General features: G+C 42.4%; 1 long non-coding RNA gene across 1 annotated transcript; it reads right to left on the minus strand.

The window, feature by feature from the left end:
* Positions 1-985: 985 nt before the first annotated feature.
* Positions 986-2,181, minus strand: LOC123962658. The gene is made up of 3 exons (XR_006823033.1): positions 2,074-2,181; positions 1,661-1,914; positions 986-1,151 (listed from the first exon to the last, which is right to left on the minus strand). It is a non-coding gene; the product is annotated as an uncharacterized LOC123962658 (long non-coding RNA).
* Positions 2,182-10,267: the final 8,086 nt, after the last annotated feature.

The raw sequence follows: 10,267 nt of genomic DNA on the forward strand, positions 1-10,267 counted from the left end.
AGAATGGGATATTTCTATTAAGACAATATTGTAATCTAAACAAAATATTTAATTTGTAGTTACACTTACAAAATAAGGACAATTCTTATGTAGCAAAAAACCCAAAACTACAAGTGTTAACAGCGTACAAATAACTCAAATAACATATAGACCATTTCTAAACTAAAGCCTTACTCATAACTAAGTCACTAGTCATGCTAACAGGCCTCCTCTCCTCGTTTTTGCTTGTGATAAGCTAGCCCAAATCACACCATCAAAACTTCTAGTTTCACATTTAAAAAATCCTGGCCCCGCCTTCCTACTATATACTTGTTTTGTGAAGCACATGCAGGAAGGATTGAATTACAATCAGCAAAAGTTCAAGCTACTGCTCTTCCCTAGACTAGAAGACGGATATAAAGATGCCATTGTTAATACTCTAGTCACATACTAGGACATGATCCAGTGGTAGGAATGGGTCAGTTCAAACTGGTTTGATATTCAGCCAAACACCAAACCGAACCTTTAGGTGTCACATTGAACACAGCAGATGCTCTCCAAAGTGACACTGAACGATGACAAGAAATAAACAGAAGAGATGGTTCCACCGGTTAGTTCAAATTAAACTGGTTTGAGATTCTAAACTGCACCAGAATAGTAAAAACAGAAATCAACCCAACTCTATCCAGTGGTAAGAACACTTGAAATACAGAAATACAGTAAAATCAAGAAACCATATAAAATACATAACCGCCTCACAGGCTGTGAAAAGCACACTATCTAGTGATATCTGGACCTAGCTATATTAAATATATTATGGCTTCCAGTCAGATATACATTTCTTTTGATCTATGTGGATCTGACTTATTTAGAAGAGTTTAATACTTGCCCTATTATGTTCATGTTAGGTGTTTTATGTGGTTTCTTTTTCACAGTTGGATCTGGTAAATATTAAGTGACCAGAGAGTTTGTGTGCAGACCTTTGCTTCATGTTTTGTGTTGTTTGTTGTCGAGGCTTCTGGATGTGTGTGACCACTTCACAGTACATAAAGAAAACATACCTTTGGTTGTGTACACTCTTTCCTGACAGGAAAGTCCCCCTTCCACAGCCTCTAATGGTGAACATGCATTGCGCAATACCAACGTTTTCCACTCCTTGGTCACCTCTTACTCTAAAAAGAAACCGTCACACATAAAGAAAGAAATAAAAAGTTTTTTAAATAAAAATGCATCATTAAATGTTTAAAAAAAAAAGATATGCTAACTTCTAACATCTTTATGTATTATAAAAATACAAGACCTCTTTTAAACAAATAAAATGCCTTTATTGTAATGGTATTATCAAACAAAAATTTAAATGCCCACTTCAACGTGCTTTGGCATCAGGGTGTCCCTGATGAAGACTTGATGCCAAAATGTGTTTTAGCACGCATTTTAATTCTTATATGACCATGCCATTATAATAAAGGCATTTTAATTGTTTAAAATGACATGTTTATGGTCATCTTACTGGTCATCTTACTGGACAAAACATTGGTCAAATGAAGAATACTGGTGCTCATGACCGGTATACCATTTGTTCGAGAACTGTCAAATGGAAAACCCTGTACATCCTTAACAAGCAGTTGATAAACAAATGACTGAGGTAGGAAGTACCACAGTGAAACACACTTGGTCGTACCTTAATGGAAAGCCATACTTCTGCACTGCCTCCAAGAAGAAATCAAGTGCAGTGGATGCTTTATTATTGGTCGCAGTACCTAGGTACATGATCTGAAGAAGAGAATATCACTCACTGGAAATTAAATGAAAGCATTTCATTTTTCAAACCTATTACAAGAAGTAGAACCATGTCTGTCATTTTGAATCTCATTTAGTAGTCATAATACCTTTCATGAGAAGCCATCAATCCCTCCAAAAATAACAAGGCCATATCTGTTGGGGGGGGGGAGACACTCAATCAGTTTGATGTAGTACTTGTGTAAATTTCTTTGCTGATGCAAAACAACAGTGTTAAAAATGTGGTGGGGAATTTTTGGGGAATATTAATTTTTTCATTTTTAATATATCATACTGAGCAAAAATATGACCTACCTGATGAGCTTATGATTTGTGTTGATATGCACCAAGTGCAGGGGACCCTGGACAGAATAAGTCCTTCTTGCAACACACCCCAACCTTGTCAGTCTTGAGAGTACACCATTTCACTGTCCTCTCAGATACACCCAGAAGTTTTGCAATGCATGACACTGGTAGGGACATTTCTAACAGGCTTTGTAGTTGCTGATGAGACACAACATATTTTGGCCGTCCCATTTCTGCTTGCAACATTGGCACCTGACAAAGAGTCATTTTAGAGCAGTCCTCTGCATTGACAAGTATTGACAGCTCTCTCAATGCATTTACAACATCTTGTGGCATCTCAACTTGGCCTGACAATGACCTAAACAGGACCATCTCCTGGTTGACTATAAACTGCAAATAGCCCACATTCAGTGGGAGTCTCTGTATGACTTGGGAAATTTTATTCAGAAGTCTGTGAAGAAGGTCTGTTTTCAGTTGCTCCTAAAATAGACAAATATGATATTACATTAATGCACTGGCCACATTAAATTACTTTTACTATTAGTTATTAGTATTATTAAATTACTCCATCTCACATACATGTAACAAACAGCATGACAGTTATGCCTTACAAAATATGCAAGTGGGCAAACTTAGAACACAGCCTAACTTAGGATTGGAAAGGTTAACGTTATGCTATGTAACATAAAGTAAGTTAACCATAAAAAGGCAATACATTTCTAACAACTTAAAGTCAGTCGTTATCTATATTTTTTAGGTTTATAAGGCTCTGTGCGGCTGCAGCCACTGTCGAGTTAAGGTCGACATTCTGACAAACAGAGATTAACAAAGAAAATCCATGTTAAAGGCATAAAAAAACTTGAGCTAGTTACTGAAATGAGTGTGAAATTCACAACACTAGCTAGCTTTAGTAGGATGAAGCTAACTTAGTTCATGCTAATCCTAGCGATGCTTCATTTCCAGCTTTGTCCAGTTGTCCAACTCAAACGCATTTTCTCTTTATGTGTGTCCCTACGATATTTCACATGTCTAACCTGTGAACTGGCGCCAGCAGGTTGCCTTGATGCTGCGGACGCCATGGCGAGTGAATACATGGTCGCATGTGTAAGTGGGAGAAGTCCATTCTTAAAGTGTAGCTGCTGAACTGCACAAACTGGCACAATTTATTGCTCGTATAGTGTAATTGGTCCCACGTATTGTCCAAAACAGCTTTTTAAAGGGAACTTAGTCACTGGCATTAGTTTGTTTACTGCCAATCACATGCATATAGTGGATAGAAAGCATTGAGCCACGGTTCTCGCAGTGCCTACATTTCTTGAAGGCAACATGACTGAGGAGAGTCTTCTTCCTTCTTTGTTAGACTGTCACTCATGATTCCACGCCCCTCTCCGTTGAAACCACGCCCCCTACGGAAAATCGGGGCCAAAAGTCTGAAACTGAAAAAAACTGATCTGAAACTGAAAAATAGATTTGAAAGTGAAAAATAAAAGATTTGAAGCTGTAAAAAAAAGATTTGATGCTGTAAAAAAAATAAGCTTTGACTCTGAAAACGTGGAACTGAAAAAAAAAAGAAGTCCTAAAATATCAAAATATGGAAGTGAAAGTGAAGTGAAAAATAAAAACAAATAATTTCTTCAAAATACTTCCAGAAATAAATCTATTTTATTTAAACTGAAAAAAAAAATTGGCAAACTTATTTTTAGTTTGAGTACATGGTTGTATTTTTCAAGTTTTAGACAAAAACTTAAGTTTTCAATTTCAAGTTTTAGTTTTTCTATTACAATTTCTTTTTTCAAATTAACAAAACATTTGGCCCTAATTTAGCTCCATAGGGTTGTAGTTTTACAGCTCTATCTTTTAAGGCTGACTATTTGAACTGCTGAAATTGTTGTTTGCCATCATTGGTTCAAGCCCAACACATCCACAACTGACTTGTTGTAAGAGACTTTTTGTTGTCAAACTTTAAAAAATTACACATCCTAGATAAATAACAGGATTTGGCAGAAGAAATCTATGACAAGACGGGTCAAATTAACTGTCACAAATATGCTAGCAAGGTAATAAACAAACACAGGAGTTTCACCCAGGAGACCGTGTGAAAGAAAGGAAAGGTTGACTTAAGTTTTAAATGAAATAACCTTACGTCATGTGACTTACATAATGTACTTATTTTAACCCTTACTACATCTTTTCCCAAACCTAACCAAGTAGTTTTCTTGAGACTGTGACTGTGTCATTACGTTAACCATGTGTTTAGTGTCATGTGGCTTACGTCACGCTGCTTATGTAACGTCCTTAAGGTCTGGTATGTCTGTTGCCGGACTGGTACTTTCTAACTGTCATGTCGTTTTGGGGAATGGTCATATGCCACTTTGCGACAATTGACATGTGACGACCCAAGGGCCTCTGCCAGGTTTTTTGTGTGTGTGTGTGTGTCTCTATGCCTGTGTTTTGCTGCAGGGTGAACCTCCTGGTGGAGTGGAACTGAGAACATCAGGCAGATCAGAGGCCACTGTCTCCAGATTGCATAAAACCCACCCCTTCCTGATTGTTGCGGGGCTTGACTGCTTGCTTTTTCCTGGTTCCCAGCGCCACGGCGTGTGGCTTTATTGCTCCTTGACTTGTTTAAGTTAACCTGGCACTATATTTTTCCAACCACATTTGTTAAGCTTTGAAATTATTTTGTTATATTCGTTAAATTAAATTACTTTTGTTAATAAACATCCTTTCCTGGTAATCCCTTAAGCGTGGTTTTGGTCTATTCGGTTTTCTCTATTTACTGTGGCCGCTGATGCCAGCTGTTAACAGTGGTTAATTGATGTATTTTTGACCGTGAAAATGGTGAGTAGGAGCGTGTTGCTCTTGTAATATGGAGAGCTTTGTTGTAAATTCGTGCCTTTCCTAGATGTCAACAGGGGGGTGACGCAGTAAATTGGGATTTCCCCAGGTGGTGACGTCTAGTCTGGGATTCCCTTTATTTCGCTCTTTTTTTGTGGAAACCTATGTAAGGGAAATGACGAATTGTAATTTGTGATGGAATCGTTCAAACAACAAGCAAATTTCTGTCTGCAAAATATTCACGGGACAAGGAAGCTAAGTGTTGACCTTTTTTGCGGAAATGTATATATTGAGCTAACTCCCCTGTAGGTATAGCGCGTTTTCCTCTTTGGGATTCGTGTGCATATGAATATAATGCGGGGTGAAAGTGGTTGAAGCGGTTGTCTCGGGAGCACGTCCATGGTTGTGGTGAAGTTGCCAGCTTGCTGGTCGCTTGGCCAAACTACTGGGTATTGGTGCGTTAGTACCCGCTGCCAGTAACTCCTGAAGACCAGGGTTGAGTAATGTAGATTGGGTTAGGCAGTTTAGAGGGTACGCTCAATTTACTCTGGTTACTCTGGTTATTCTGAGGCCTTGTTGCGCACTAGGTCAATACTATACATTCTTTTGTTTACCGGGGACTGATTGCTGTTTGTGCATTGATAAGGTGATGTTAATCATGGCAGGAGTAGATGACTTCATTGACATTCCTTCAGAGGAATTTTTGGATCAGTGTACTAGGGATCAGTTGTTAAAGATGGCTGATCATTATAAAGTCAGCGTAGGTAGTTTAAGTTAAAGGAAAATGTTAGATCTATTTTAAGGGCACATTTGTATGACATGGGTGTTTTAACGTCTGTACAAAAATCACTTAGTCTTACTAATTTGGCTTTGGATGGCTTTTCTCAGGACGTGTCTCCTCATGTAGCTTTAAATTTTGAAAAGCAAAAAGAAATGTTGATTTTGCGGATGAAGTTAGAGAAAGAGAAGGAGTTAGAGTTGGAAAAGATACGGCAGCAAGCAGAAGTTGATAAAGTATTGGCACTAGAACAAATGAGACAGAAAACAGAAAGGGCAAAGTAAGAGATTGAGGTTGAAGAGTTGGCTCGGGGTAGCGATAATTCACTTGATACTTTGAATAGTTTGCGCTTGTAGCCTAAATTTAGTGAGAAAGACGTTTTGTATTCTTCACTTTGTTTGAGCGTGTTGCAGATTCGAGGGGCTGGGTTGACATCAGTGATTATGCCGAGGTTAAAGCGGCTGTACTGAAAGCGTATGAATTAGTGACTCACTTCAATTGATGGTGCTCGGCCTCAGATGTAAAAGATTTTGATGACTTGTGTAACTTGATGGTACTTGAACAGTTTTAAAATTCAGCCCATCATGGGATCCGTGACTCCGAGTGTCATGTCTGTCATAAAAAAGGTCACGGGAAAAGAGACGTTTAAGAGACGTTGGCATTTAAGTTGCGGAATAGGCAAGATGTGACTCATGTGAAGCCGGTGGCTTTAGCGGCGCCAGTTTCCAATGTGTTTTTAGACCAATACAGTGTTGCGTTACCAGCTGTGGTGTCAAAGCCTGACTTAAGCTCGTATTTGCCTGAAGGCAAACAAGGAACACTGGGAACAGGGCTAGACAGTGAAACTCTAGCAGATGGCCAGAGGGCAGAGCAGGGGAACCAGAGGCTTCTGGTGGGTGGCCCGAAGGCAGGACAGACGTGGAAACAAGAGATTTCAGGCGGGCAGCCCGAAGACAGGGTAGAGAGGGAACGGGGGGCTCAGGTGGGCAGCCTGAAGGCTGGACAGAGGGGGCACAGGAGACTTCAGGCAGGGCAGAGCAGTTTGGGAAATCCACCAAACAGGTCAGGCAGATCAGGAGGGCAGAACTGGAGGGTGGAACCTCTCTGGGGGCCAGGCAGGGCTGAAGTCCGGCAGCGAAGCAAAACCACAGGAAACCAGGCACAGGACTACTGGGCTGAGGACCGGCGGCAGGATACTGGAACCCATGGATCGGACAGCTGGGCTGGAGACCATGGACTAGACTACAGACTAAACTCAGAGAGCTGCTGTTGGCCAGACCACGGACTGGACTCATTGTGACAGAGCCTGTGGGCACTCTCCACGGAGATGATCCACAGATGCGCGTCTCTTTACATCCGCCTGTCCGCCTCCCAAATTCAGAAATGCTTGCACACCTGCCATGTCATTTGCAGCATTTAACTACTGAACAGCAACATGATCTTGAAGGCCTCATTGGCCGGTACCATTGTCTATTCGGTGATATTCCAACCCGCACGTCTGTTTTACAACATGACATAGAGGTAAAATATGCGCGCCCTATAAAACAACATGCTTACCGTGCCAATCAAACTAAACGTCACTTGATGAAACAGGAGGTAGAGTACCTCTTGCAAAATGGGTTAGCTTCCACTAGTTCCAGTCCGTGGAGTTCTCCGTGCTTACTAGAAGCTAAATCCGATGGCTCCCCTCGGTTCATCACAGATTTCCGCAAAGTAAATGCGGTTACTGTCAGAGACTCGTACCCTCTCCCGCGCATGGAGGATTGTATTGATAACCTGGGCACCGCAAAATTCGTTAGCAAGTTAGAAAGGTTATTGGCAGGTACCTTTAACGGACCGTGCCAGAGAAATCTCCGCATTCGTCACTCCCGATCATTTCTGTCAATACAATGTGATGGCGTTTGGAATGTGTAACGCTCCTGCAACATTCCAGAGGTTAGTTAACATTGTATTATCTGGTTTGCCAAACTGCAATGCGTACCTTGATGACTTAATCGTTTATGCAGACACATGGGAGAAGCACATGTGCGTATTAGAGCAGGTTTTTGACCGCCACCTATCTTGGACAGCAGGTTGGGCAGGGACAAGTGCGCCCTGTTGAGGCCAAGGTTGTTGCCATCAGGGACTGCCCTGTTCCCACGACCCGGAAAGCACTACGCCAGTTTCTGGGGATGGCTGGATACTACAGGAGGTACTGCCGCAACTTCTCCAGTATCGCCTCCCCACTCACAAGTTTACTCAGCACCAAGGTGGATTACGTATGGACCCCAGAATGCCAGGTAGCATTTGATAGTGTAAAGACCTTGTTATGTCACACACCTGTGCTCGCTGCCCCTGACTTTACCGCTCCCTTCAAGCTTGAGGTAGACGCCAGTGCAGTGGGCGCTGGTGCTGTCCTGTTACAGGAAGGGGAGGATGGTATTGACCATCCTGTTGCTTACTTTTCCCGCAAGTTCAACCGACACCAGATAAATTATTCCACCATTGAAAAGGAAGCCCTTGCTCTGTTGTTAGCACTACAGCACTTTGAGGTCTATGTTGGGTCTACTTCTCTGCCTGTTGTTGTGTTCACTGATCATAATCCCCTTGTTTTTCTGTCTCGCATGTTTAACCACAACCAGCGACTCATGCGATGGGCACTGGTGGTTCAGGACTTCAACCTCGACATTCGACATAAGAAGGGGTCTGAAAATGTGCTAGCTGATGCTTTGTCCAGACTGTAGAGGTTAGCTAAGTGTTTAGTAGCTTTATTGCCAAGCCCCTGTGGCTTGTAATTTAAGGGGGGGAGTGTTACGGCCACCGCTGGCTGCCTTAGAGTAGTTGTGTTCTGGAGTTCTCTGAATAGTATGCAAATCCCCGCTGCAAGCACCTGTTGAGGATTGGTTCCCCTGGACCTGGAACCACCCACTTCCTGGTTGCTGTTTGCTGGCGTCTGATTGGTGTGGCCGAGGATCCAACCGAAACTGCCAACCAGGACTCACCAATCAACACCAGCTGGCCTACTAATAGTTTGTGTTTCTGCAGTTCGAGGCGACTGTGAGTCAGTGATCAGTTCGCCTTGTTGTTGGTTGTGTACCATTGTGAATTTCTCGAGTGTTGAATTTACCTGTTTCTGTCAGTTGCCTGCTTAAGTGACTCCTGTCAGTTAGAAACCTTGTGAACTACAGAGTGTGAGTGGCACTCTTTAGGGTTGAACATTGTCTGTTTGGTTACCCTACATTCTTGTACAGCATGTAGGTACTGACCTCCTTTTGTTCAGTGTTTTTTGAGTAGAGAGCTGTCTTTGGACACTACCTCCTTTTGTTTCTGTTTTTTTTGTCAGTACCTACATAGCCTCCTTTCGTTGTGTTTTTTCTGAGACAAATCATTTAATTAAACAATTGACTCAAACCTGAATTCAGTTGTCCTTACCACCTTCATCTATCCCAAATACCTTGTTACTGCCCTACCCTAACGAGCTGGATTGTAACAGCTGGACCACGGACTGGACCATGGACTGGACTCGGGGAGCTGCTGTTGGCCAGACCACGGACTGGACTCGAGGAATGGCGTTGGCTGGATCACCAACAGAGCTGATGTTGATCGGTCCTCCGACAGGGGATGAGGTGCTGTAGGGCTGGGCCACAGAGACTCTGGGGCAAGGGGTGGTTGAGGCTGCTGCTGACTTCGGCCATTATCATGATAATCACGTCTCCTCCTGTGACCACCAAGGGACCCGGGGGAGATGGTCAGATGGGTCCCCACATAGGAGTGCTGGATCACATTGGAGCTGGCCGGGCCGGAAACAGGCAGGTGGCTAGCCTCTGGAGCACTAGCAGGCTGGGAATCAGGCAGCTGGTTGTTAGTAGGCTGAGAAGCAAGGGCTGGTGTGTTGAGGAAACTAATGACCCATGCTGGTATTAAGTCTCTCAACCACGACTTATCAGTCACTTTCTTGCAAGCTAGCGACACGATAGTCTCTTTATGGCTTCTCTCCACAAGGCTTTGAGCTCCACTAACTCACAAACCAAGTTTATCAGAAACAATGTCTGCTGGGTCTGGTTGTTGGTTGCGTTGTACTGTCAGGAAGGCTGAGTGCAACAGGCAACAAACTGAGGCGTGGACCCAAAATGACACTAGCAGGGCTGGATAAGTTTGCAGGTTTATTAAAATGATAACAGTCAACTTACAAGGAAGTCCAAATTAAAGGAAAGGTAGTCCAATTAAAGGAAAAGCAGTCCAAATAAAGGCATGGTAGTCCAAACACAGGAGTAAGTCCAACAAAGGCAAGGCAAATACCAAGAACAATACAGGGATGTGATTTTTCCGGATTAATCAGGAAAGGATTTTAGGACATCTATAGACTGACGTGTGTAAAGTTTTCTTCCTTTCCAAGTATCAACAAGGATGTTCCTTTGCGTTCAGCTGCCAGTTCCACACCTGCACAGTGTACCACAGTCGCTCTTGCACATCAGTGGTACGTTATGTGTTGGGCAGTAATACTGCAATATTACTTTTCCCAGTAAAGAGTAATGTAACGGATTACTATTTCCAAAACAGTTATATTATTACAGTTACTAATCCAAGTAACGCTGCGCTACTGAACGT

This window comes from Micropterus dolomieu, linkage group LG23, assembly GCF_021292245.1.
Source record: "Micropterus dolomieu isolate WLL.071019.BEF.003 ecotype Adirondacks linkage group LG23, ASM2129224v1, whole genome shotgun sequence".
Classification (NCBI taxonomy): Eukaryota; Metazoa; Chordata; class Actinopteri; order Centrarchiformes; family Centrarchidae; genus Micropterus; species Micropterus dolomieu.